The sequence below is a fragment of the Lepidothrix coronata genome, unplaced genomic scaffold (assembly GCF_001604755.1).
Source record: "Lepidothrix coronata isolate B3197 unplaced genomic scaffold, Lepidothrix_coronata-1.0 Scaffold49, whole genome shotgun sequence".
In the NCBI taxonomy this organism is placed as follows: Eukaryota; Metazoa; Chordata; class Aves; order Passeriformes; family Pipridae; genus Lepidothrix; species Lepidothrix coronata.
This window is the reverse complement of record NW_016690229.1, coordinates 4,179,352-4,203,827: the sequence shown is the minus strand read 5'-3', so window position 1 is coordinate 4,203,827 and position 24,476 is coordinate 4,179,352. Positions and strand designations below refer to the sequence as shown.

Sequence of the window (24,476 nt, the reverse complement as noted above, 5' to 3'; positions counted from 1 at the left end):
TGACTATCTCTTTAAAACACAAATTTAATTTTCTGATCAAATGCTGAAAGAAGTTCTTGCAACAGCATGACTATTCCCGAAAGAAAGTGCAAGGTACAAATAAATTACCACCCCCCGCACCATCACAAACTGTCTTGGCACTGCAAAAGCAATGTGCATAATTTTTTCCCTAACAGGTCTATGAATACAACGAAGTAGTGGGAAGATAATAGAACCCTAGTAGCTGAGTGCATGTTATCACCTCTGCTATGGCAGCTGCACGCTTGGAGTGTGCTCAGTGGGCGCAGGAGACCCTGCGTCCCCCAAACAGCCCCGGTTTGGGGAGCAAGGGTCCTTTCCCAACGGAAGAGGAGGCTTTGCTTGTCAGGCAAAGGGATTGAGAAGGGGCTGTGGGCTGCTCTGCACTCCCCCCATATGTGACCTATTGATATTCCTTCCTCTCCTGAGGCAGGAGGCCGACGAGGTGCTGAACGTGTCGGTGCAGAGCAGTATCAGATCCCTGGCTCTGAAACTCTCCTTTGATACCTTTGTCCAGATCATCATCAAGTTTATACACTGTTTTCTTTGTACTGCCTCCACCAAACCGTCCGTTCCCGTTAACAGCTAATCATGTCACTTATTACAAGACACTGCCGGGATTGATCCGCGCGGCACCTGCGCTGCTGGAGCTGAAGGTCAGGGAACAGAGACAGTTTCATCTGTCTTTTCTCTGAAGGATTCACTGCTTGTTACACTATTAGAATCGAGGAAAACTGATTGGACTTACACTGGTATAGTCACTTAAAAAAGGGACTGGGAACACTGAAAGTGCCCTCACGATGTTACACGGGTTTTTGTGGGCCTAGTGGGTATTTGCAACAGAGACCCAGGCAGACAGGCATGAATCCAATTTCCATTAGCAAATCTGTGGGTGAAGAAAGGTATATTAAAATCAAGGTTTGTTTGCACAACTGTGGTTTTAATGATGAAAGCCGACTCCCCAGCTCAATAACTGAAGACCACAGCCCCCATTTTCAGAAGGTCAGCCCTCACCCTGCCAGAGGAAAGGGCTGGAAATCAAACTGGTTTCAATGTCTGTGCAAATGCACAGCTCAAGTCAGGGAGTTCAACATCCAACCCACTATGTCCACAGCTGTAGCTTATATTAAGTGATAATCAAGGAAGACACTGCTGGACACCCAGCTTCGAGCCAGAGTGGGGTTCCCACCTTAGAAATTAAAAAGGGTAATGTGGGACACAGAGTTGTGTGTCTTCATCACTGTCTGTCTGCACAGTTCCAAAGAATCCATAATGTAAATTTTCCTTAATAAAGTTGGAAAAACCTACAACAAACCAACCACGGTATCTCCACTTTTCCTGCCTTTTTGCTCACTGGAACATGGAAACTGGGAGGGTCTCCCCATCCCCAGCCTGGTTCAACTATGGCTGTACTTGAGCACAAGCACCAAAGAGCTAATCGGTCTCTCCAGAGAACCAAAATGGAAGCAGTTTTAACCCGAATCTCAGAAAAGGAGAGTCTGTTAGTTCTTTATGGACATTTTTCTGCTCTATTTCCTGTTGCATATAGTACCCAGATCCCATTGTGATAGAAGCATTAGAAATGCATAGAGAGAGACAGAAGCAGGGGAAAGGAGTCTGGATTTAAATATTCAGTGCTAAAGGCACTATATTTTATTTTCAGGAAACGCAGATAAACAGAAGCTCTCGAAGAAAGCTATGTATAGTTTAATAAAGTGTACGCTATAGGATGTCCTTGCAGCACTTTTATTAGCATTAATAGGGTCTAAGCTGTCTGTATGTAAATCATTGCAGATCTAGGAGATGGAATATATCATAAGACCCACACGACTTACCAATTATACTGAGAGAATTCCATGAGCTAATTATACTGCATTGAGCAAAACAAAGATGGGGGAAATATGCTGCAAATATTCAGTAGTGACTCGTTATTTGCTGTTAATTGTGGTCATAACACAATGGTCTGCCTGTTACCTGTACTTAAATCCATTTTCAGTAAGAATACAAGGGTGTGAAGTGTGCAGAAAAAAATCATGTAAGAAGTAGCACTTGTCACAGAAAGTTGCAAAGACCATTCACAATGAAGCATAGTACATATTACTACCAGGGAGATATTTATCACACACATGCTTTTTATATTGGAACATATAATTTTAGCACTCTTAATGAGATTTAAAATAAAAAAAGATTTTTCAGTAATCCTTTAACATTTTGACCAAAGGTTTCATTTGCCTAATTCCCAGGGTGCAATTTAGTAAATCTTGTTGAGAAGTTAAGAACATTATCTGAACACAATGTAAGGTTTACATCTTTTGTTGAAACCATTCCTGGAGCAGTTTACCATAATAATAATAATAAGAATAAAAACTCCTCTATTCCCAAAGAGCTCACTAGATCAGGAAAAAAAAAATTACTGATTGGGGGAATTTACTGGTTCAGAAGGGAGTTACTTTTTCCCTCATTTATGCCTGGGAAGCGAGAAGAGATCCATATGATAATCTTCTGACTGGAGAACACACGCAAGAATTTTCCTTTCATTTATCTCTCCTTTTATAAAGCAGTCAAGAGGTATGCAGGGCTCTGGGTTACAGAACAGATGGCAGAAGGATGGTTTTCCTTAGCTGCATTTATACATTTTTTACTCGAAGAACCCTTGGAGCTTTGAGCTTCTCCACTGCCAGGCATGAGACAACTCTGCATATGATGATGTGAGCAGGATGAATGATGATGGCTGATGACTGTCATAAGGGGAATTTGCTTGTAAAGCAGCTTTTATGCTCTGAAAAACCCCTCCGGGATGGAGCTTGGAGTGGATTGTTACACTGGTGAGGGAAAATGTCCCAGATCAAAAGGCAATTTATGTTGGAAGATGCAATCCCTTGTTCCTACCCTACCTCATGGACGCAGGTGGCATTTTCCATGCAGGAAACCTCACCTACTCTGACAGATACAAATGGACCATCTGGGAAATGTGGGATCAGCCACCAAAGCCCCATAGGGAACATGTTGCAGAGCCAGGCACTGCACTGGTGTTGCCAGCCCTCTGCTTGGCTGTGGCCAGCAAGGACAGGGTGGCCTTGCAGCCCAACAGTGAGTGGTTGGAGCTCAAAGCAATGATGCATCATCCAAAACAGAGCATAGGGGCTGCTGTCAATGTTTGCAACTCAGAACCAGAACGCCAAGAGTCTGACTCAGCCCTTGTTTCTATAGACTATTCCCAGAAACAGGAGAAATGGTGTGATTTCACAGATGGGCATTTTCTACTGTGGGTTCTGATATAATAACTAAAATGTGTGAAAATGAACATTGCAACTCCTGAGATAATACAGGGCTAAGCCCTTCTGAGCTGGCTTTTTCCTCTGCAGCAATGCCACATTTAGATAGAAAAGCAGCCTGTGCTTGTGGCACAGGACTGCATCCTGCTTTTACAGATAACATCTTAGGGTTTGTGCATGTCCATTAGGATTTACTGGGCAGCTAAACCATTCCCACTAGTTTTACTGGTGAATGGAATTTCAGGTACCAGATTTTGTTGCTGTTTTTCTCCTGTTGATCCATGTCCTAGTGCTCTCAGCACTTCCCTTTCTTGCCGAGGGGGTTAGAACTCACAAGCCCTCCCTCTCTCACCTTGGCAGATGACAGAAGCCACCACAGATCCCTGTAATGCTCCCATGCCAGGAGCAGGGGTGATACACTATGGAGAGCTGTGTGGTCAGCAGATTGGAGGGCACCAGTGAGATCATAAATGGAGCATGACATTGCCAGAAAAAGAAGTGTCCCGATGGAGGCTGTTTTGATATCAGTAAAGGAAATGCCTGGAGGCCTAGGAAATGGGGTGTGTAAGGAAAAGCTGAACAAACAAGGACAACTGAGCCTACAGAAGAGGTGACTGTAACAACAGTGCTCCTGTACCTAAAAAAACTATAGAGAATTTCATGATCCCTGCATGATCTGGGTTCTGCCCATCACCATGCAACGGTAATATATGAGTGCCTGGAAATGCATCTGGAGAAAGCAAAGCAGGAAATTTATTCTCTGCTACATTTTCCTTCCACAGAGCAAACTAGAAAATAAATTTCCTTTTAAGTTCTTCATCTTGCTCTATAACATATGGAGTCAAGAACGCCCTTCAAAAAACACTTAGTTTCCCAAATCTCCCACAGAATACTATGCAACATTTGCTCTAACATGACCTGGGGATACTTAGACTTGATTTTTTTGTTTTATAAAGCCCATTATAATTATTAATGAACACATAAAATAATGTAAATGATAAGCAGTGTCTTTTATTATTAAGCTCTTAGCTATTTTGCCCATTAAGAAAACCAAATTAAAATAATTGAAGACTATAATCTGTCATGCATTCAAAATGCTCCATAGAAATTCAGACAGGCAAACATATTCAAAGCCTTTAAAAGAGCACACTTAAGAGTCAGTCTAAGCATTCCAGGATTGGCTCATTAATTTTAGTGGAAATATTTTAATTCAACTACTCTTACTGCTTATTGAAATCTTTGCTAAGGACTTACTTATTTATTTTTAACTGAATTTGCAATATGTTTAGGACTCATTTGTATAAAAGTTCTTAACTCTTATTTCACAGTTGTTTTAGAAGCCAGTAAAGAGACACATCTCTAGCCCCGTATTTCCAAACAAATTACTATGTGTTGCTGAAAGAATCACATATGGTTTCAATAAAAAGATGCAGAAGTCAAGCAGACAGAGAAAAATTAATACAGATTTGGAGACCCAGCCAGGTGAAGGTGACATTTATTAACTTCTGTCTCCTTTTATCACACTTGCCAATGATCCCCAGCTATGTCCCAGAAAGAAATAAAAAAACCCAAAAACCAAAAAAACCAGAAGATCCTCTAAAACATTTCCTTTGTCTTTGGAGAAAAAAGTGTCTTCTGTGCCTTGCAAAGGGGATGTTTGGACATGGCAAGGGCAGCTGCCATGTTTGAATAAAACCAGCAATTCCACCAACTCCAACACTGGGTTTAACAGCAGCCTGCCCTGCAAGTCTTCATTCCCCACTGGACAAAATGACTATCAACTGAGCTGAGTTTCCCATGGCAGTGGTGTTTGCAAACAAGGTTAATTGGGAAAGATCTCTACAGGCAAAGAAAGAAGGGATGGAATCACACATTTGTACTTGTGGATTTCTTTTTTCCCTCAACTGGGACTCATTTCATCTCACAGAAGATTTTCTAAAAACTTTGTATCTGGTCTCAGATAAACAGAAGAGAAGGAAGCCTTTCCAGAGTGAAATCTATTCTCCTGTCTTAAAGGCTTACATCAAATTTCATGGAAGAAGTGGTTTTCTCTTTCCACATATTGTATAGAGAGAACCAAGGACTACACTTAAACCAGATATCCAATTTTCACGATTGAGATTCACTGTGATTAACACCTTTCTTCCTGCAGTTACAAACAGCATTTCACTACTATCATTGCTACTGTCCAAGAGCTTAAGTTTCTTCCTCTTCTTTAAAATACAAATCCAAAGCCAAACTATAAAACACTCCCTTTGTCCCAATGGCTGGATCTCTCCTATGTCAGGTTAAATCTTCCTCTGCTCCAGCTGAAATCTGTGCAAACTGATTCATAACATATTTATTTTGATGACAAAAGAGATTACAAGTAGCATGCCAGAAGGATTAAAGCTGTCATTTATGTTGTTGATGTAACTGATTATGCAGCCTGCGTTGGAGAAAGAAACAAAACTATAAGATGTTTGAACCCAAAAGAAAAGAACCTCTCCTGCACCCCCGGCTTGTGCTCCACCACCTCCAGAGGAGCCCGTTCCCATTCAGCTCGTCTGCTCCTTACCAGGAGGATTTGATTCCTCTGCACGGACACTGCAAGTGCTTGGCTAAGGTGCTTCCCCAAATGTTCAGCAGCTGACAGCTTCCAACATTTCACAGGTCCTCTGGCTTCCATGTGGCTCCCTCTGTCCAAGGGCCCCTCTCCAACCCTGCTGCTCCCTTCAGGCCAATTACATTCACATGGACACCCTTCTCTGGAGCCTTCCCTATGCCCATTGGTAGCTTTGATAGTTTTCACTCCTTCTCTCCCTTCCAAGTTTTTTTTAATTGCTTACCAGGATTTTTCTCCTCTACCTGGAAGAAACTGTAACACTGAGCAGATGGAGAACAGCACATGAATCAAGCTCAATAAGGAGCTGGTAATGCAGTGGGAGAGGAGAATTTCTGCCTGTGACACTGGCCAGTAACTGTGTGTGACCCCACACATAAGCACAGGATGAAATTGAACTCGTCACACTCACAGTCTAATTCAAAACTACCATTATTCTGCTTGGATAAAAGCAAAATAACAATCCCTTTGCCTAGGAAACCGAGTTTTGTACGTGATCAGGTGAGACGCTACAAGCACAGAACACCTGGTGTGCAGCAGCACATTCAGGCCAAGGGATCTGCTGCAGCTTAACTTTGCTTTCCTACCTGCTGAAACAGCAAAGAATTTATGTTTTAGCATGAGTTTTCCTGACACAACAAGACTGAGGTCTGCAGGGCTCATGGGGCCAGTCTGCTCTCTATGTAATGGTAGCTGGGCCAAAGTTTCTGAGTGGTGACTTGGGACTGCCAGCAGCTCAGATGATGGCAGACCTGCCAGGTCTCTCTTTACCAGTAAAAACACAGTAAATTGCAATTTGTTGCACGGTCTTCATGATTAAATAATTAAGCAATTTTCATTACTCGCTATTATGAAGGTCAAGAAGGCAATGTGTCTGTATCAGGAACAGGCCAATGCTAATGGATCTTCCACAACTAATGGTAATTGATATGGTACAGCAATTTCTAAAGCAATATGTGCCTTTCTTTGGGCCTTTTGCAGCCGGTTCAGTTTTTAAGAACTCCACTGTGGAAAGGCTTCAGACTGTAGCAAGGTGAGAGACAGGGAGGAAAGTGTCTCTGATGGGAAGAGAAGATTACAGTGGATCAGCAGAACACCTCCACGTGACCAATGCCTTATCACTGCCAGAACATTGATAGCAGAAGCAACAAAACTCATTTTTACTACTCTTTCCCTTATCTTTCTTACAAGAGAGCAGATTCTTCACTGCAGTGACTGAAGGCATCCCAGTGGAGCTGATGTGCTGCTATCAGGTGAATTTTGGCCCTGAAGAACTGAGGCTCGTTCATACTGTGCAAGATGCAAGCTGCTGATACCGACTGGCTGGGATTTGAACCAGACACACAAGCCCTCCTCTGCTTTAGAGGATGCTCCATGACAAAAGGTGAAAGGAAATACCTCTGAGAGTTCAAAACACACTGTTCTTATTCCTGTGCCAGAGGAGTCGTGACAGGCAAGAGAAGATCATCCTTCATAATCTATTTATGAAGGGCTACACGCACTGTTTCTTTGCCCAGGGTACCATCCTGCAGCACCTTCCTGCAGCTGACCCCACAGCTGTCTGTGATGGCTAAACCTAAATGAAGGCAAAGCCAAGAAAAATAAATCAGGGCAGTGGGAATTTGTCCTCATTTCTTTTTGAAGTGTATCTGTCCTGAAGCCTTATGTCATTACATCGTATCTGCCACAAAAACCAGCCTGGAAAAGAGAATCCAGCACCTTTCTGGGTAGAACTGAGCAGGAAACCCGAATGCCCAGTGAAGAAGATAAACAAGGGTAGCAACTATTGACCTACACAGGAGTAATCTGACCACTGTAACTAATGATCAAGGCCCTCAGCTGGTATAAATCAGTGTAGACTCACTGGCTTCAAACAGAGGCATGCTAATTTATTTCAGCTAAAAATCCGGCCCGTGGCACTTAAAAATTTAGCTGCACAGCAGAAGAACAAGTGAAGAATGATCTTCTTACAATGACACACAACAACTTAACACAAGCAGCAGTCCCCCCGCAGGACAGTGAGCTCAGACACAGGGAACAAGCATTCAGTGGAGAACAAAGACACTGGTGTCCTCAGGAAGGGAGTTTTACACAGAATGAAGGGGTATAATTGGTCTTAGTATGACCTTTGCTTTTGTAGTGAGCTCTGGCTTTTCCAGTCATATACAGACATGCATTGAACTCACAATGGCATGATGCCTACAGATATTACTGATCGTGGACAAGTGATGCTGTGACATGATTGTGAATGCTGGTCTCAGCATAAAATAAAGCTTTTGGACCTGTCTGCAAATAGCTAACAATAGGAAACAACAAAACCCTCCAGTGTGTCTATTTTGGAGAACAAAATCTGCTGAGGCTCATGTTTGAGACACTACTTTGGGATGCTTGCAGAGCAGGATTTAAAGCTCTGCAGCTCTCGAAGTCTCTCTAAAAAGTTTAATTATAGGAAAAGCAAACCCTTTTGTTTGCTCTGTAGGGTAGATTACACGGCACAGTGTATAGAGAAGTTATTTCAGTGGTCAGTAAAGGGAAACACCAACATGAGGAGGCAGGAAATGAAGTTCTTGTTATGCACTAAAGGAGCGATGCCAGTGGGCATCAGTGCCAGTCTAGACTCAGTGATCTGTAAGGGTCCCTTCCACCTTGAGACAGTCTATGATTCCATGATTTATTGCACACTCAACAAAGCCAGTGTGACATGACTTTGGTCCTGGTGCCTCGTGCATTAGGGACAGGAGATTGCCTGCATGGAAATTTCAAACCTGGCTGAACTCTGCTCCTTTGGAACGAATTCACAGGGCTGAATTTCTGGCAACTTTTTCATTGACTCTGTTTCTATGTGGGTTTGATCTAAGACCCCTGCTTGCTTTGACTTGAATTCATGTTAGACTTATTCATATGACTTATTGATGCACTTCCCATGCACACACTTTTAATGCAAGAGGCAGACAGGCCAGCTTGAGGACATGGTGCCAGAGATTTAAAAAAAAAGAAAAAAAAGCAATAATTTCTGAGATGTTATAAAGCCTCCTCATAGTTCAATTCCATTCATGGCACATTCTGTTTTTGGATTTAACCCTCCAAAGCCAGTAACAGTCCTCAAGGGTCCCAAACACAAGCTTCCCACCCTCCCAAAACCCCAATAACAATAACTGTACTTGCATCATCCTCCTAACAAGGGTGGTGGGGTCCAGTCTGGTCTGGGATGTTAATTCTCAACCGCCTTTTTAATTGCAGATACTCTGATAGACATATTGAACTTCTTGTTTAGTTTTTTTTTCAGCATTATTAATTGATAATTTAATTTCTGATCTGGTGAATTACACGCAATTCCTTCACCATCAGTGAAATGACAAGTTTAGAGCAGAATAGTTTAGGTAAGCAGATTGTCAGTGCTTATGGCTGTAAGACATAATTATGTACAGCCAACTGTGTAACGCGCTTGAAAAAATTATAAGCCTAGGCACAGAAATTAAAATTATTTCAAGATGAAGTTGTACAAATACAGCTGCAAAAAGCTGCAAAATCCTATTAATTTATTCCAACTGTAGTGGGTAGTGCAGGGGGGGATCCAGCCCCCGCCATCCTGCCAAAAGAAGTTTTAACTCCAAAACCCAGCAAATAAAGGGCTGGATGTTTAAATCTAAAACATGGCTCCAGAAGACTATTTCAGCTATTATTTATGTACTCATAAACTTCTGGGCATCAGCTGGGAACTTGGTATGATGACTCCTCAGTGTCAGGGCAAACATTAAATGCTGAATTACCATATGTCAGCTTAGGGTAGTTAATAATTCTACTGCATCTTGGACAACTTGAAGGCTTTTCTGAAATTGCTGTCAAATAGAATCTTTCTTTCAATCAATAAAGCAGCACGATGAAATACACTATTTGTGGTGTCGAAAAGACTAGATTAGCAAAATATTGTAAATGCAACTGGCAGGGACAACAAACTGTATCTCTTAACTGGGGATGTCCAATAAGCACATGGATACTTTCAACGAGGTGACCCACATGAGGGAAAGGCACGTGTCTGTACACCACACACCTGTTTCTCTGTTACCCACACTTCTGGTTTGCCACCAAAGCCCTCCCAACCCCTGAGCTGTGCATTATCTGTGGATCTAACAGGCAGCAGGTAATTACGGGAGCGATGTTTGTTCTACTCCGCTGGGTCCATCAGTCGCAGCCGGAGGAGCGAAATAGAGAAGGACTGCGAGCATGGGGAACCCGTCTAACCTGCTGCTTGTTTTCCAAGCTGTGTAATAGAGATATCCCTGGCAATGCTGAGGGTGAGGACCAGCAGCAATCTCTAGGAACAGCCAAATCAGGTAGGAAATACAGAAATCTGCACACTGGGCTTCACTTAGAGGGAGGGGTACCACCAACTTGAGATCCACTTCTGCTGCTACTTTTACTCTCAGTCAAGCACAGCTACAACAAACACACACTACTACATCAAGTTAAACAGATTGGAAGAAATGCTACTTCCTCTGTGCATTTGACAGCATCAATGACACATTTACAGATAGTCAACACTAGCAAATCAGGACCAGATCCCCAGTGCAACTCTGCTCCTGCCAAAGCACCTGAAACCTAAGTCAAATTATTCCTAGGGTTTCCTGCACATCTTACTACGGATATGCAGAATATCTGGTCCTGGCTTTCCACAGTCCAGCCACAGGACACTGCAGCTTTTATGTGAGCCCTGGAAGAGATTTTTCCATAACATCAACTGAAAGCAAAGGTGTTGCACTGCAGATGGCTTTGCTGTGCAGCTCCCAGCCTGCTCCTCGCTGCCATGAGCAGCCCTGCAGGAACAGAGTTGGGAAACCCTGCTCCAGTTTCTTTTTTTGAAGCACAAATGAAACCTGAGCTCTTACAACATCTCTGTGTTTGTCGTGCTCTTTGTTCTCTCCCCTATATTCACTGTCGTGTCAGATTTTATAGTTCAATTGTGAGTCAGAAATACGCTCTCTGGGTCTTACAGATCCATCCCATGCAGCACACACGCCTTCCCAAAGCCTCATTGGAGACTGCTGACAGTAGGAGTGGAGCTGAAACATAGTGGTCCCCAACAACCTTTAAAACCATCAGCAGTGAGTAAATGAAAACCATTTTTTATAGCACATTTTTTGAGCATTTTGATTTTTGGTAATTCAGGTCACTCCATCCGATGTTCCGTCGCTGATAGATTTAGTTGTAGTGGTTGTTCTTAGGCTGCAGGGCCCTGAGAAAGTGATGTGAAAGTTGGTGGTGGCAGGAAATTGCCTTCATAATACTCTCAATTTAAAAAAAGTTGATAATGACGCAGGGAATGGGTCCTGTGGGAAAGCGTGAGGCTTGAAAATAATCCACCAGCGAAAGAATTGTGAACTGCTGGCTTTTGGCATTTAATTGGGATGGAATTACAGGTCAGCCTCCTCCACCAATACTATGCATACTCAAAAGGTGATAGTAAAAACAACAGATTATTATTTCCTACAGTATCTTTTTTTTTGAATTAGAGGAAATTAAAAGAAAACAGTCTGCCACATACCCAAATCACACAACTGCTTTCAGCATGGCTTCTCTTAGTTCAGCTGCTTTACACTGACTTGTACTGGCTGCCAAGCTGACCCAGTATTTCTGTGGTGATTAGAGTGGGATATCGCTTCATGTTTATTTCTAGGAAAGCTCAAAGTTAGCTCTGGTGCCTTTGAGAAGCTGGATGTATGTGGGGAAATGATGTTTCGTCAAACTCTAAATCTTCAGGGCTTTTTTTTCTCTTTTTTAGTAAGAAGCAGAAGGAAGATTTCCTGACCCTCTGAACCATCCCTGGGTTTGAATACGCTACATGGCATGCCTGTAAACACAAGAAGAAAGCTCTTGTGTGAAACTTCTTAAACTGCAGAGGATGACGGACAGCAAATGGGATGCAAGCCAAGGAACATGACAATTAGCACAGAGAAAGTTTTCAGGGTTTATTCCATCAGTCAGCACTTAAAGAGGCTTTGAAGGGGAAAAAAAGATCCTTTTCATATTAATCCACTACTTCTGCACTTTCCCCCTATTCCATGGATTTAGTACTTAGCTGCTAAATATCTATATGCAGAGCTTTATTAAGAGGAGTTGGTTTACTTTTTGAAAGGTTCCACATCCATTAGTTCATAGAGAGAAAAGAGGCAAAATCATTTTGCCTGCTGCAATACCCAGAGTTTAAATGACGATTTACTCTTCCCCAGCTTTTAGTACTTAAAGATGTGGATGAGAGAAGAGCTAGCATTTCTTGCAATGGTATTTCTGGTCATCACCCTACTAAGAGTCGGTTGTGCTACTGATGATAAAGCAACTCAGTGCAAAGCAAAGGGAAAATCCCTCCCATTTCACCCCATTTCTGTTTTATCTTGGCAGACTTCACATCTGAAGAGGCACCTTACTGTTCCAAGAAAAAATATTTTCTTTTTTCTTTAAAAAGAAAAAGTTCTCTCAAGCAAGAACTTGGGCAACAGCAGGGGACAACGCCATGCCAGTATTAATTAGTGAATTCCAAATGAATCATAGTTTGTGCTTAGCAGGGTATGCTTGAAAACCATGTGAACTTTTAAAATGCTGTATTGAGCATACCAGTTACAGCTCACTTTTTATATATTTTTTAATAAGACTAACAAAAAAAGAGTTGCTGTGGAAGGGCATCTTATTCATTTCCTCCATGGTCCTGTTCCCAGATATTTGTGTTCTTGCCCATCTCTTTATTTGGAGGTTGACACCCCCCCTTAGCTCATCCCTTTTGGTTCGAGGCCACTACTGGGGGACAGCATTTTTCCCCTAATTAAGAGGTGGCATGTGTGGTTGGCCCCACTGCAACCGGAATCACCAAGCAGGGGGTGCACTGTGACATGCCACACTTCTCATCTCCATGCCTCTTTGATCCTGAGGCCCCAGGACTCCAAGACATGCCTTCCCAGCTGAGGAATGATGCTCCTGCCTCTCTGTGCCAGCAGGTCGGTGCTTCCACGCACCCAACTCCCTGCCTCAGCACAGGAGGCAGAACCTGGCAATGGGTACACATGGCAGCTACTGCAGTGATGGACTCTGATCTTAATTTCAGGATTATTTAGGTTGTGATTAAGCTGGGGCACCTGCCAGTGCAAGGCTCATCAATTCTCTTTGATTTGCAAGACTCTGCACCTGTGTCAGAACTTCAATTTCAATGCAGACTCCATTGCTGTTTTTCCTCTCTTTCACTTCAATATTGAGTTTAAAAGACACAGGAGCTGAGAGAAGAGACTGATGCACTGGTCCAGGGAAAGCAGCCATAGGAGGCTGTGAGCATTCACTCAGGTAGCATGCAAGGAGAAAAAGATGCCCTTGGCAAGCTGAGAAACGAGAGATTCCCAAGTCTCCTTATGCTTTCCCTTATCCTGGCAAACACAACTGAAAGTGCACAGAAGAGCTGGGGGCTATTGCAACCTAAAGAACAACTGCAGCGTCCACAGGGATCCAGAACATTCAGAGCTATTTTAATCAAATTACTATCGATTAGGGACAAACTAGATTCTACTGAAGTTAATGGACACATTTCCATCGACTTCAAAGGGCTCCAAAACAGCCTGTAACACAGAAAACAAGCAAGTACCAAAATGAGAAAATGCATTTGAGTCTCGCCCTAATTGCACGAGATGAAAGAACTGAAACTTTTTGAAACTGTTCTGCCCGAGACAAACGTCAAACAGCTCAAATGGTCAAAATTCAGCAAAGCTATAATAAATAAGGAGAGTCTGACAGCAGCAAGTATGGCCAGCTAGGGGTACCAGAGACCTACAGAGAGATATATCAGCCCTACTGACAGTTCTGAAAGACCTCCACTAAATTATGTAGGCAAAAACTTGGCAATTTTGTGTATGTATAGATATATACACTAATTTAGTTTTACTTTCCACTCAAATTTATTTTCTCTAAGAAGGAGATTTTTCTTCTTTCCCCCTGGAAGTGTTAGTGTGTTTAATTCCACACTACAAATGTATCAATTGTCCTTTTATCTTCACAGGACCTAATCATTTTCTCTGAGGGATGAATATGAAATCATGACACAAGCAATTTGTTTAAAGTAGCCTCTCTTACTGCCTAGAACATTTCATTGTCTTTAAAGCTATATATTTATGTGACAGCCAGACATCCAATAAAAACCACAAACCTCAAGGCCTAAGAGGTATAAAATGGATTTCTTTTAAATTTTAAAGGGAAAAAAATCAGGCCTGAATATTGGGGGTCATGACTTTCCTGACCTTCACAATATTAGGTTCTTCCCACAGCTGGTGCAATTAAGTGTTGAGTCAGTGGAAGAAATAAGGTTTTTTCCTACTTAAGAAGCTAAATGGAGAGGGCATTTTAAATAGCTTGTAGGGACCAGCAGCACCATATTCCTGTCAACTCCAGCATTACCCTTCCCCAGCTTCTATTCATTCAAGAGCTTTAACAGGTAAACAGATAAATCCCACTTGAGGCCACTTGTGCCATGCTGGAATGGCAGTGGAGGCTGCAATGGCTTTCTTGGTCACACAGTAGTTGAAAAAACTTGTGGCAGTAATTAAAGGAAGAAGATTTTGGGTTTAAATGCTCCATCCTGCCTAGTTCCCTCTTCCATCAACATTCAACAGGATGTTTTTGTCTAAGTGTATCAGAATAAGTACCAGAATCTGCCTTTATATGTACATATATATACACACACACACATATATATATTTATGGACGGATGAATATCCCAGCACCACTGTTACCAACCAGAGAAGAATTCAAACACCCAAAAAACATTCCAGCTACCAGAGCCCTGATCAACAGCTCTTTTGGCAGAAAAAAAGACTGTCCACCTGGTCTGTCCACCAATGGCCCCAGTCCCAGGGCTTGACAACCCCTTCCTCCATAAAACCCTGCATGAAGAAGAGATGCAGAGCCCAGCAGTACCTTCTGAGAGCTCTTTTTCCAGATATGCTGCTGTGTCAAACCACAGTGTTCAACCAAGGAAGATGCTGCTCATCACTTGCCTTCGTGTTGCTCCCAAGTGTCACCTCAGTGGTCACCTCGGAGTGCGTGACTGGAGCACTGGGCAAAGTGTGTCCGACCTCCACGTTGCTTCAGATACCCACAACTGGGATGGAAAGACATGGTTCAAGCACCTCTTAATGTCCTATTATCTGTGGATCACTGACAGGGTTGATTATACCAGTTTGACATGGCTCCAAAGGAGCTGTTATGGTCTATTGTATCAATAGGTACCTAGGGAGCCTTTAATCCACAGATGCACGTGGAACAACAGCATACTAAAAACACAGTATTTTTTTTTTCTGCTTAAAAGTTGCTATTGCTTAAGCAGTAAAAAGGAGCAAAAGTAATGCTCATTGTAGAAATAAAAGCCCTGTCATTTTTCCCATGACAAGAGCACAAAAAAGTCTGAAACCAGGATTTTTCCCCTTTCAGTTGTGATATAAAAATGATCCAAAATGTTTACGCCAGGAGACAATTTGGAATGACTTGTTTTCCTGCTGGGCTATAATCTTGGTCAGCAGGAATGCTACTGATGTGACTCAAAATGTATTGCTGCTGTAGTGTGAAGGAAAGAAGGGGTGAGCTGTCATAATTCTTAAATTAGCAGAAACGGGGTTTTGTGTATATGATGTGTGAAAGAATGAAAGTAAGCACAAGGGAAAATTGTTTGTTTTCCTTGGAAACTGGTAGCTGGATTTGATTAAGAAAAGTGTACTTCCATGTTAGGTTCTCATGAGGTTCCTGGATACTGCAGAGACAGGCACATGTACAGAGATACTGAAATGTTGCACAGAATATACAATTATCACTTATGAAGTCATAGGCTCCTGCCTTTTACAAGTAGATTCTTTCAAAACACTGATTTGCTCAGTGAGGTCTATGAGATGCCACATACCCAGAGCACAGAGACATTCAAATTTGTTTCCCCGGAAAATGCTGTTAAAAATGATTCACTTAATAAAGAATTCTGTTTACAAGCAAGGAGTTAGAAGATGCCTTGGAAACACCTGATTGCTCATTCTTTAAGCAGTATCTTTTTGCAGATATAATACAACTTTCAAAAAAGAGTATGAGGTACATAAACATCGAGGATCTCTCATGAGAACATCACTGACTTTTCAGTCCTATTCCCTTTTAATCCTGACAGAGAAACACAACCACTGGAAGTTTTGCAAGAGAATAAGCAAACATTTGTGATGCTACCAATTAAATCCTTACTTGTACAAGGGTCTTAATGTTTCCACTGACAGTCATGACAGAAGAGCACCATCATCTCCTGAGAATTTTAATAAAAAATCCTTGAATTCAGAACTGCCCTTGTGTGACTTGGCACACTTCAAACCAAGGTCTTTGGGGGAAAAGAGGCTGGGTTGCAAAGCCTATACCATAAAAAATTATTTGACAGTATGTTTCAAAACATTATTTAAATAGAGACTTCTGTTTCAAGTTATTAATGCTTTTAATATGGATTCTCATCTCCTCTTTTTATTACTTCGTGTGTCTTTCTGGTTATTTAAGGGGTTGTGAAAAGAGCTGGTCAGCACTTCTGAGCTCCCACTGCTCATCAGTGACAGATGCTGACCATAAAGTTAAAGCCAACACAAAAAAAGAAAGAAAAAGAAATCAACCCAGAATTCTTTTTTCTCCTCTCAGGGGAGGGAAGGCAAACACATCCATTCCTCCCTGTCCTGCTCCTCCCAACTTCCTACCAGAGAGCAACACTGGAGCCAGAACTGAGCTTGACGGTTGATTTTAACTAAGAATATGGGAGCATGAACTCTTTACAACTATTAAGCACTGTCTGACCTGGACCAAAACTGCTGTCCCATCAGGGAGCACTAAGAGAATCCCAGGAGAGCATCCTGCATCCTCAGAAGCAGAATCTGCAGGTGCTTGAGCAGCGTGTGCCCCCTCCGTGTGCCCCCTCCTCTCGTACCGCACTGTCCTTTCCTCAGGGCAACAGCTGGCTCTGACAGCCTGTGTGTTTGATGGTCTGGATATCACACACATGGGAAAAGGGTCACGGTTTCCAAATCATCTGCTGGAGTAATGGGAGGAGACAGCTCCCCAGCAGCACGAGCCAGAACATCTCCGAGCTCTGACATCGCGTCAGGGCACCGGGACAGGCACAGGAAAAGCAGAGATCTCCCGTGTCCTGAAACATCTGGTCATCTATATCAGACCAGGGGTGGTGTCAGATCGTGCCAAAAGCATCTGGGCTTCTTTTTTTGCTTCATTTTCTGCACCTTCATTCTGAACTAATTCAAAGCACAGATTAGCTGGTGAATTTTTAGTGATTATGAAAGCTGGCACCACTAAACAGAGCAGAACAGGACAGGTACAGTCCAAAGGTGAAAAATTTCAGTCCTACCTTCTAACATACCCACCAGTGTAGTCCCAGGCTCTCCCAGCAATAGTTTCTTATCTGACATGCTGAATGTTTAAGCAACATTTTCCACATTAATGGCACAGCAAGGAAATAAAGACCCAGACGATTCATGTTCATGAGTAAACGATGTACACAAGGAGAGAAAGAGCCCTAATCCATTTGGAGTCTGAAATCAGATCTCCAGGGATGCTTTAGATTATTGCCCTACAGGGTGCCCAGAGTCTGCATCCAACTTAATGGCTTTCCTAATACCAAGATGCTCCTAATGAATAACAGGGCTGGATGGAAAAACTTTTATAAAGTCGCTTGCAACCGGATTAAGTGTATCAAGATGTTTTCTTTGATATTGTCTTGTCAGTTCATATCAAGTGACTCTTCCATGCTTTCATGTCAGGTAATTCCCAAGAAATTCACGGCTACAATCAAAAATAAATGTGTGACTTTCAAATCAGTGAGAGCTGAATGATAGGAATTTTAAATTGCTGGGATAAAACTGCTTGCTACTTCATAACACTCATGCTGCTTCCAGATTTAATACCTGCCTTTTCAAACACTATCAATTCACTTAATATGTCAGTGGGGAATAACATTACTTTATTTTATTTTCCTTTATAAGGATCATGAACCATTTTCTCTTACAGAAATGTACCAATTACCCACATGCCAATTGTCTCAGCCACACTCTGATCTTACAGTGTGGACATTCAGCTCAGGTGCACACAGAGCTTTCTGATGCTACAAAAGAACCACTGTCGGCTAAATTCTGGACTGATGTAAGCAGGCAAATTTCTGCTGACATCAATGGAACTGCACTCCCCAACGCAGGTTCTGAGTTTTGCACTCTGCCCTAAGAATCTGACAAATGCCGATGGAAGTGAGAAAGAAACCCTTCATGTGAAAAATACCCAATTTAAGGAATTAGCAGAGCAAAGCCATAGAAACAGAGGGTAAAATAAGAGACCATATTGTTCCATTTCTGCTGGGATAGGCAAGTTGGGTCTTACTCTGCCAGCCGGGACATCTGAGGATGGGGAATTGCCACTGGGGCACAGCAAGGGGTGCTGGTACCGCTCCCCGCTCTTGCAGGACTGCTTGGTATGAGGAGCACAACAGGAAAAAAGGGAGCCAATCTTCAGGAAAGGCTGTGTCCAAGAAAACACTGAGGGGTCAAGTGTGCATGGGGGTACAGCTTGGCCACTCAGTGTGGCACACGGGATACAATGTCTGCAGGGCACAGTGAGCCAGTGCCAGCACTGGAGGCCGTGAGCCTGAGCCTGCCCTCGCTAATTGGTCCTGCTGAGGATTTGGGGGTGTCAGCCAGGGCACAGTGCCACACACTAATAGAGCTGTACAGCTGCTGGAGCTCTGCAGGGCACTGCCCTGTGCTGGGCAGGCTGTCCTGGCTGCTCAAGGCACCGCGGCCGCCTCACCTGCGTCGATGTTGCCCCAGATGTGCCCTGAGGAGCTCTGCCTCCTGTGAGGGCACAACAGGCTCTGACTGGGTAAAGGAGCTTCAGTATTCCAAAGCTGCATCCACTGACCACATCCCAGAGCCACCACCTTGCTTCACCTTTTGGAGGAGATGGGGCACAGCTCTTTGACTCTGGCAACAGCTGGCAATGCTGGGAGCTCTGCAGCAGGGCCCTGCCAATTTATTTGTGGTAATGGATTGTCCCACTGTTTCAGCACTGTTTACAGTGATTTATTCAGAGTATATCTGCATATATATTATACATGCAGCTCTCACCAACGCTGGGTAGACCTTATTCTGCATTGATTGGGATGTGCTGGGAGATATGCCAAACACTGTTAGCAGAAAGTGTCACATCGTACTTGGAAGCCTTTACCTTGAACTTACCAATGCCTCTCAGCAAGGAAAACTCATCTTTTCTGCTCTTTTGACAAATACTAATGAAACTCCAGTTTAGGATGTTACCTGCTATTGATGATAACACAGGTACAGACATAAATGCTATTCTCAACTGACTGATGATATCCCAGGCACTGGGGGATATCAGCCAAAGACATAAACAGTGCTTTTTAGACCTGAAATGCTTGTGGGATCTAGGTAATACATTAAGAATTGAACTGTAGAAGCCAGCACTTCAAAACCAAAAGTGCTTTGTTCTCAGTGACTGGGCACTCCATGATATTCCCTAAAGGCAGAGAAAACATGGGATCCTCAGCCCAAAGCCCTCACAGAGCTATGGTCAAAGCTTTGAGCTCATGTGGTGCTCCTTAACCCAGCAAGGTGTCCCTCATCTGGCAGTCCATTTTTATGATATCTCAAGAACATATGCTACTCATCTGTAAAATTTGCTTCAGTCAATTGAAAGGTTAAAAACCATTGGGTAGAATTTTTTAAGAAAGGGAGCTAAAACCAAATCACACTACCATTATTCGTCTGATTTCCAAATATTCAGATGACTCCCACTGACCAGCCTGGCTGAGCTAACAGTAAACTTGTGAGCACCTCTCCAAAACCTCACATTGCCAACTACACTGGAACACCTCTCGTGAGCCAATCTGACCCCCATCTGTGGGGCTGGTGTAACCCTAAGATGAGTTCATGGATCAAAATCATAACATGAGTCCAATACTGAACTAGGCTGTACATTTGGGTGATGTTGTGGAAGGGAAAAATTAGGAAGAAGAGATGAGAAAGAAATCAGTTACAGCTGCATGATAAAGGAGAAAGATCTCACTGTATCTGCAGACTGTAGTGTAAAACCTGCATGAGCCAGTAGGAAAGATATTAATGAGCATCAGACAAATCTAAGAGGAGGTATCAAAAGCAGAGACCAAACAGGATGCAAATAATGAAAGAGAGAAAAATGTGCAGTAAGAATAACAAGACTAAAACCGGTTTTGAATCTCTTGGACCCCAAGTAACAATTTAATTTGCACTGACCTTCAAGAAGCAGCTACAAATCTGATTTTAGACAAGGAGGCTGCAGTGTTAGTGCTCATTTGCAGAGCAGAATCCTGCCCGTCCCCTCTTAGCGGTGCTGAAGACAAGGGATTAAGGGGACAACCTCATCTCGAGTTTTTCAGCCATTCCTGGCAGAGCCAGGGCCAAGTGATAAACCCCACGGCACTGCAGGAGCCAGGGATGTGTTACAGGGATGTGCCACGGCTGGCTTGTTCTCCTACAGCCCAGTGGTTTCATGGCATATTCCTCTTTTTAACAGGTTGCTCTACTATTGATTCGAATCAGTGAGAGCTGTATTGATCCCCCAAAGGGTTTGACTGTTACACAGGAAGAACATTTCAAAAGACCTGATCCTCCTCATTTTTCACACTTATTCCCAACGACGCAATAGGAGAGAGCTCGAGGCTTCCTCTGTATTCCTCCCTTTTACTGCTCTACCTTAAAAACATTTCAAGAAGTGATCCTTGGTTGGCAGTAGCATATTGGGCAGCTGAATTTCTCCATGTAAAATCAGCTGGCGACTTCTCAGCGTGGCTTCCTTGGCCGAGTGCCCTCCAGGCAGGTTGGCAGCCCCCATGGCCAGCAGCCAATCTCCCAGGGCTCCTGCTTGGACAGGGCCCTTCTGTGTTTTATTGGCCTTCATTTCATTTTCATTTTAATGTGACAGTAAAATTTTTATCTGATAATCTAAACAAGGTAATAATTTTGTGCTATAAAAGTGCCTGTCTTGTGCTGTTACTGTCACCATCGTATATAGGAGAGTAATATTTGCGACATTATACAAAATTGTTATTCTATTAAAATGATAAAACGGCAGAGGTTTTATTACATGAGTGATTTTCCAGGCACTGAGATGCCCTTTACTGCAGACAGGAATAATAAACACATTATTCACCAACACATTAGGGAACAATCCTGTGATTTTGGAAAACAGTGGTAACAAACAAGTAAGTTATTACAGTGACATGCTCAGGAAATGCAGCCCCAAATCTTATCTACTGTAACTAAATACTGCTAATAGCCAGGGACTCTGCCTGCTCTGCACTTCTGCACTGTGTTCCCAAGAAGTTGGCAAATCATAAGACAGACACTGAGAATTGTTCATGTACTTTTTGCAATCCCATCTAATCCAGGCCTTGGGATTTTAACCCTTTATTCCTACTGAAGTCTTAAGGATTTACCATCTGTCGCTGCAGAATCCGTGAAGATGAAGAAGAGGAGAGGATTAAATTAATTAACAAATTCTAATCCTGAAACAGTGTTGGCGATGTTAGGGCTCTTTGAATTCTAATGAGGATTTAAAGCAATGCTGACAATTTTCCCATTAAAAAGGAGAAAAATAATGTCACATTATCACATCCCCAGTCCCAGCCTACACTGCACAGCACTCACAGAGTGTTTTATCCAACAGGGACTCTTACAGGAATTGTTCAGTTATCCAAGGCACCCTCCCAGCCATGTCTGCAAACAGGAGCACAATCCTACGTACACAGATCAGGCTGCTGCTTGAGCACATTCTCAAGGGTCTATATATATTATTGTACCTCCTCCAAGTTTCTTACAAGGTAATCCTAAATCAGGTATCACAACCTGGTATACCTGCCTGGCCAACAGACCTCAGATTTTATACCTTCTTCTCCAACTCCAATAGACTTGCACCCATTGTCACCAATAACTGCTGACAGTCTCTCTGCAGGAGATGAACAGAAAGGTCAAAATGACACAAATACACGTGTTTGAGATGTCTCAGGTCACCAGTGACTCCACAATACCAGGACACAGCAAACGCAACACAGGAAGGTAAAGTTAAGCAGGGAGACCTTCAGCAGGCAGAATACAGAGTTCCCCTCCTAACATGTTTTGATTTTTTTTCATAAAAAAACAAGCATGGGATGAAAATCAGATGGCACCTGGATACAATGCACGATTTACAACGTGCCCTCTCTGCAGCAACGACATATGATGTGCAGTAGAACAACAGTTCATGGCCCCACATGCCATTTAAAGCTCAAGACTTCTCAGGGAAAATTTAAGCCCTGTTGGGAAAGGAATTTCACCAGGGGACCTGGGCCCTTTGCGCTGGGAAGCAGCTTTATATTTTCTGACATTGCCATGAATTCGGAAAGGAAACATATGGAAACCAGATGACATATTTCACAAACTGCCAAGCAGATTTTGCGTGTTTTAGAGAACGTGTACTCCAGGGAGTGTCCACAGCAATTTGATGGTCCTGATGGCTAACATTTGTTTTGCATCTTTATGCAGAAGAAGCGAGACATGACCATTCATCTGTCTCCTGTTTCTGTACAGGTGTGTGTGTGCGTTTCTCAGGCATGCTAGAAGGACAGATGTTGCTGGCAAATACCTTTTAAAGGAAGGAAAATAACAGGAGGGAGGGGAAGAGCCTGCTGGAGTGAATCAGAGGCTCGGACTGCTCTCCCTCCCGGAGAGCCCCGCCGGGCAATGCAGATGCTCGGGCTGCGGCATCGCTCCTCGGAGCATGGGGTCTTTATGGAAACTCCACACTACACTGCAAACAAAATCAGCTCTCTTATTAGTCTCCATAGTGGAATAACAAACTGCAGAATTCATAATATCTAGAGACCAGTGGCTACATTTTGATTTTCGAGCTTTTGAAACCTCTGTGCGCAAACAAACTCTTCAAAACAAATGCAAATTTGGCAGTTTATGCAGCAGTGAAAGCCACTTGGGGGGATTAAAGGCTGATGTACTATCAGCTGAGGAAATGAGTAGCCCTGAAACACAGAACTAGAGCTCCAACATTTGTATATTGATCCTCTATAAACTAGTGCTGCAAGTAGATTCTGAAGGACACCAATTCCTTAGTTTTTAAGGCTTTTTTTTTTTTTAAGTAGGAGGAAGCTGAAGAGATTTGACTGCTCGCATGTCGTGAATCTCATTTTCACAAGCAGACCCGGAGTTTTAGAAGCACAGCCTGTAGCACACAAGCTCCAGATGACACTATTAATATGTACCAATACCAAATCTACCGAAGCCAATGGAAGTTTCTGAGGCCCTGTCAAAAAGTATTTTATTTACATTTTGCTGCTTGCTTTAGAGGACTGATTCACTACATAATGTGATGCATCTGCAGATACTCCTCCACCTCTGCATCCTTCAAGAGGTAATGGGTGATAAAGTTGTCTGAATCCTGACCAAACAGCATATTTGTTCTTTATTAAGGATGGCTCACCTGCTCATCAGGATGAGAACTTGTAGCTGCCAGCAAGCTAAAAACATTATTTCAGAAATTACAGAAAAACTTAAGCAACAGAAACCTGAACCCCATTCAAATTAGCTTGTCTCCTTTGAGACAGACTGCTAGCCTAGCAAGAATAAAAAACAACTTTACCTTCTGTACACTGTGCTGCAGAATACTGTTATCTCTAAGACATTTTGTTCACTTCTTCAGAAGGCCTTATCAGGGAGGCACAGCGTGTTAGAAAGCCTAAGTAACCATGCTCCAAAATCGTGTGTGCATGTGTGTGGGTGCATATCCACTGGCAGGACTAAAATAGATTCAAAAATACTTCCACAGAGCCAAACAAAGCTGGAAGATGGGCTGGTAATTATATGTACATTCCAAGTAGACTACACACGGTGGGGGGTTTAAAGCATTCATATAAATTATACCAATCAGCACAGAAAGGAGGAAAAGAAAGACTGAGGACATCAAAAATGACACTTCTCAATAACTGACACACACAAGTACTAAATCATGGCAAAGCAGTGCCTTAGAAAACAAGGACTAAAATGTCATCCTAAAATGAGTTCCATCTACAGCTCTGCTGCCCCTGTAAATGCATGTGATCATCTTAATGATGTATTTTGAGGAGACATGATAAATCACAGAGTTAAAAGACCCCATGGAATGTGAATACATGTGGAGATTTTTCTTTTAGAGGAAAAATGGTATTGCAAATGAACCGGGGTACTGCATATTGCACAGATTTTTTTTTTTAATTGTGTGGTTAAATGTGGAGGTTCAACAGCTCCTGGGGTGTGATAAGAAAATAGGTTTGTTGAATCTCTCCCCCCCAAGCAGAGCACAGGCTTTGGTGCTTCTGGAGTGCTTGACCTACATGGCAGCAGAGCCAGCACGACACTGTTTTGTTCAGAAATCTCCAGTCATGGTGCCTTGGGACAAGGGAATTAGAAAAAGAATTAGGATAATCTTTCCAGGCAGAAGATTTAAAGTCTGCTACAGTTATT

General features: G+C 42.7%; 1 protein-coding gene across 1 annotated transcript in view; it reads right to left on the bottom strand.

Annotated features, from left to right (window-relative positions):
* The window catches only part of CDH4 (cadherin 4), a 426,603-nt gene that overhangs the window by 97,902 nt on the left and 304,225 nt on the right, over nt 1-24,476 (bottom strand). The window lies entirely within an intron of this gene.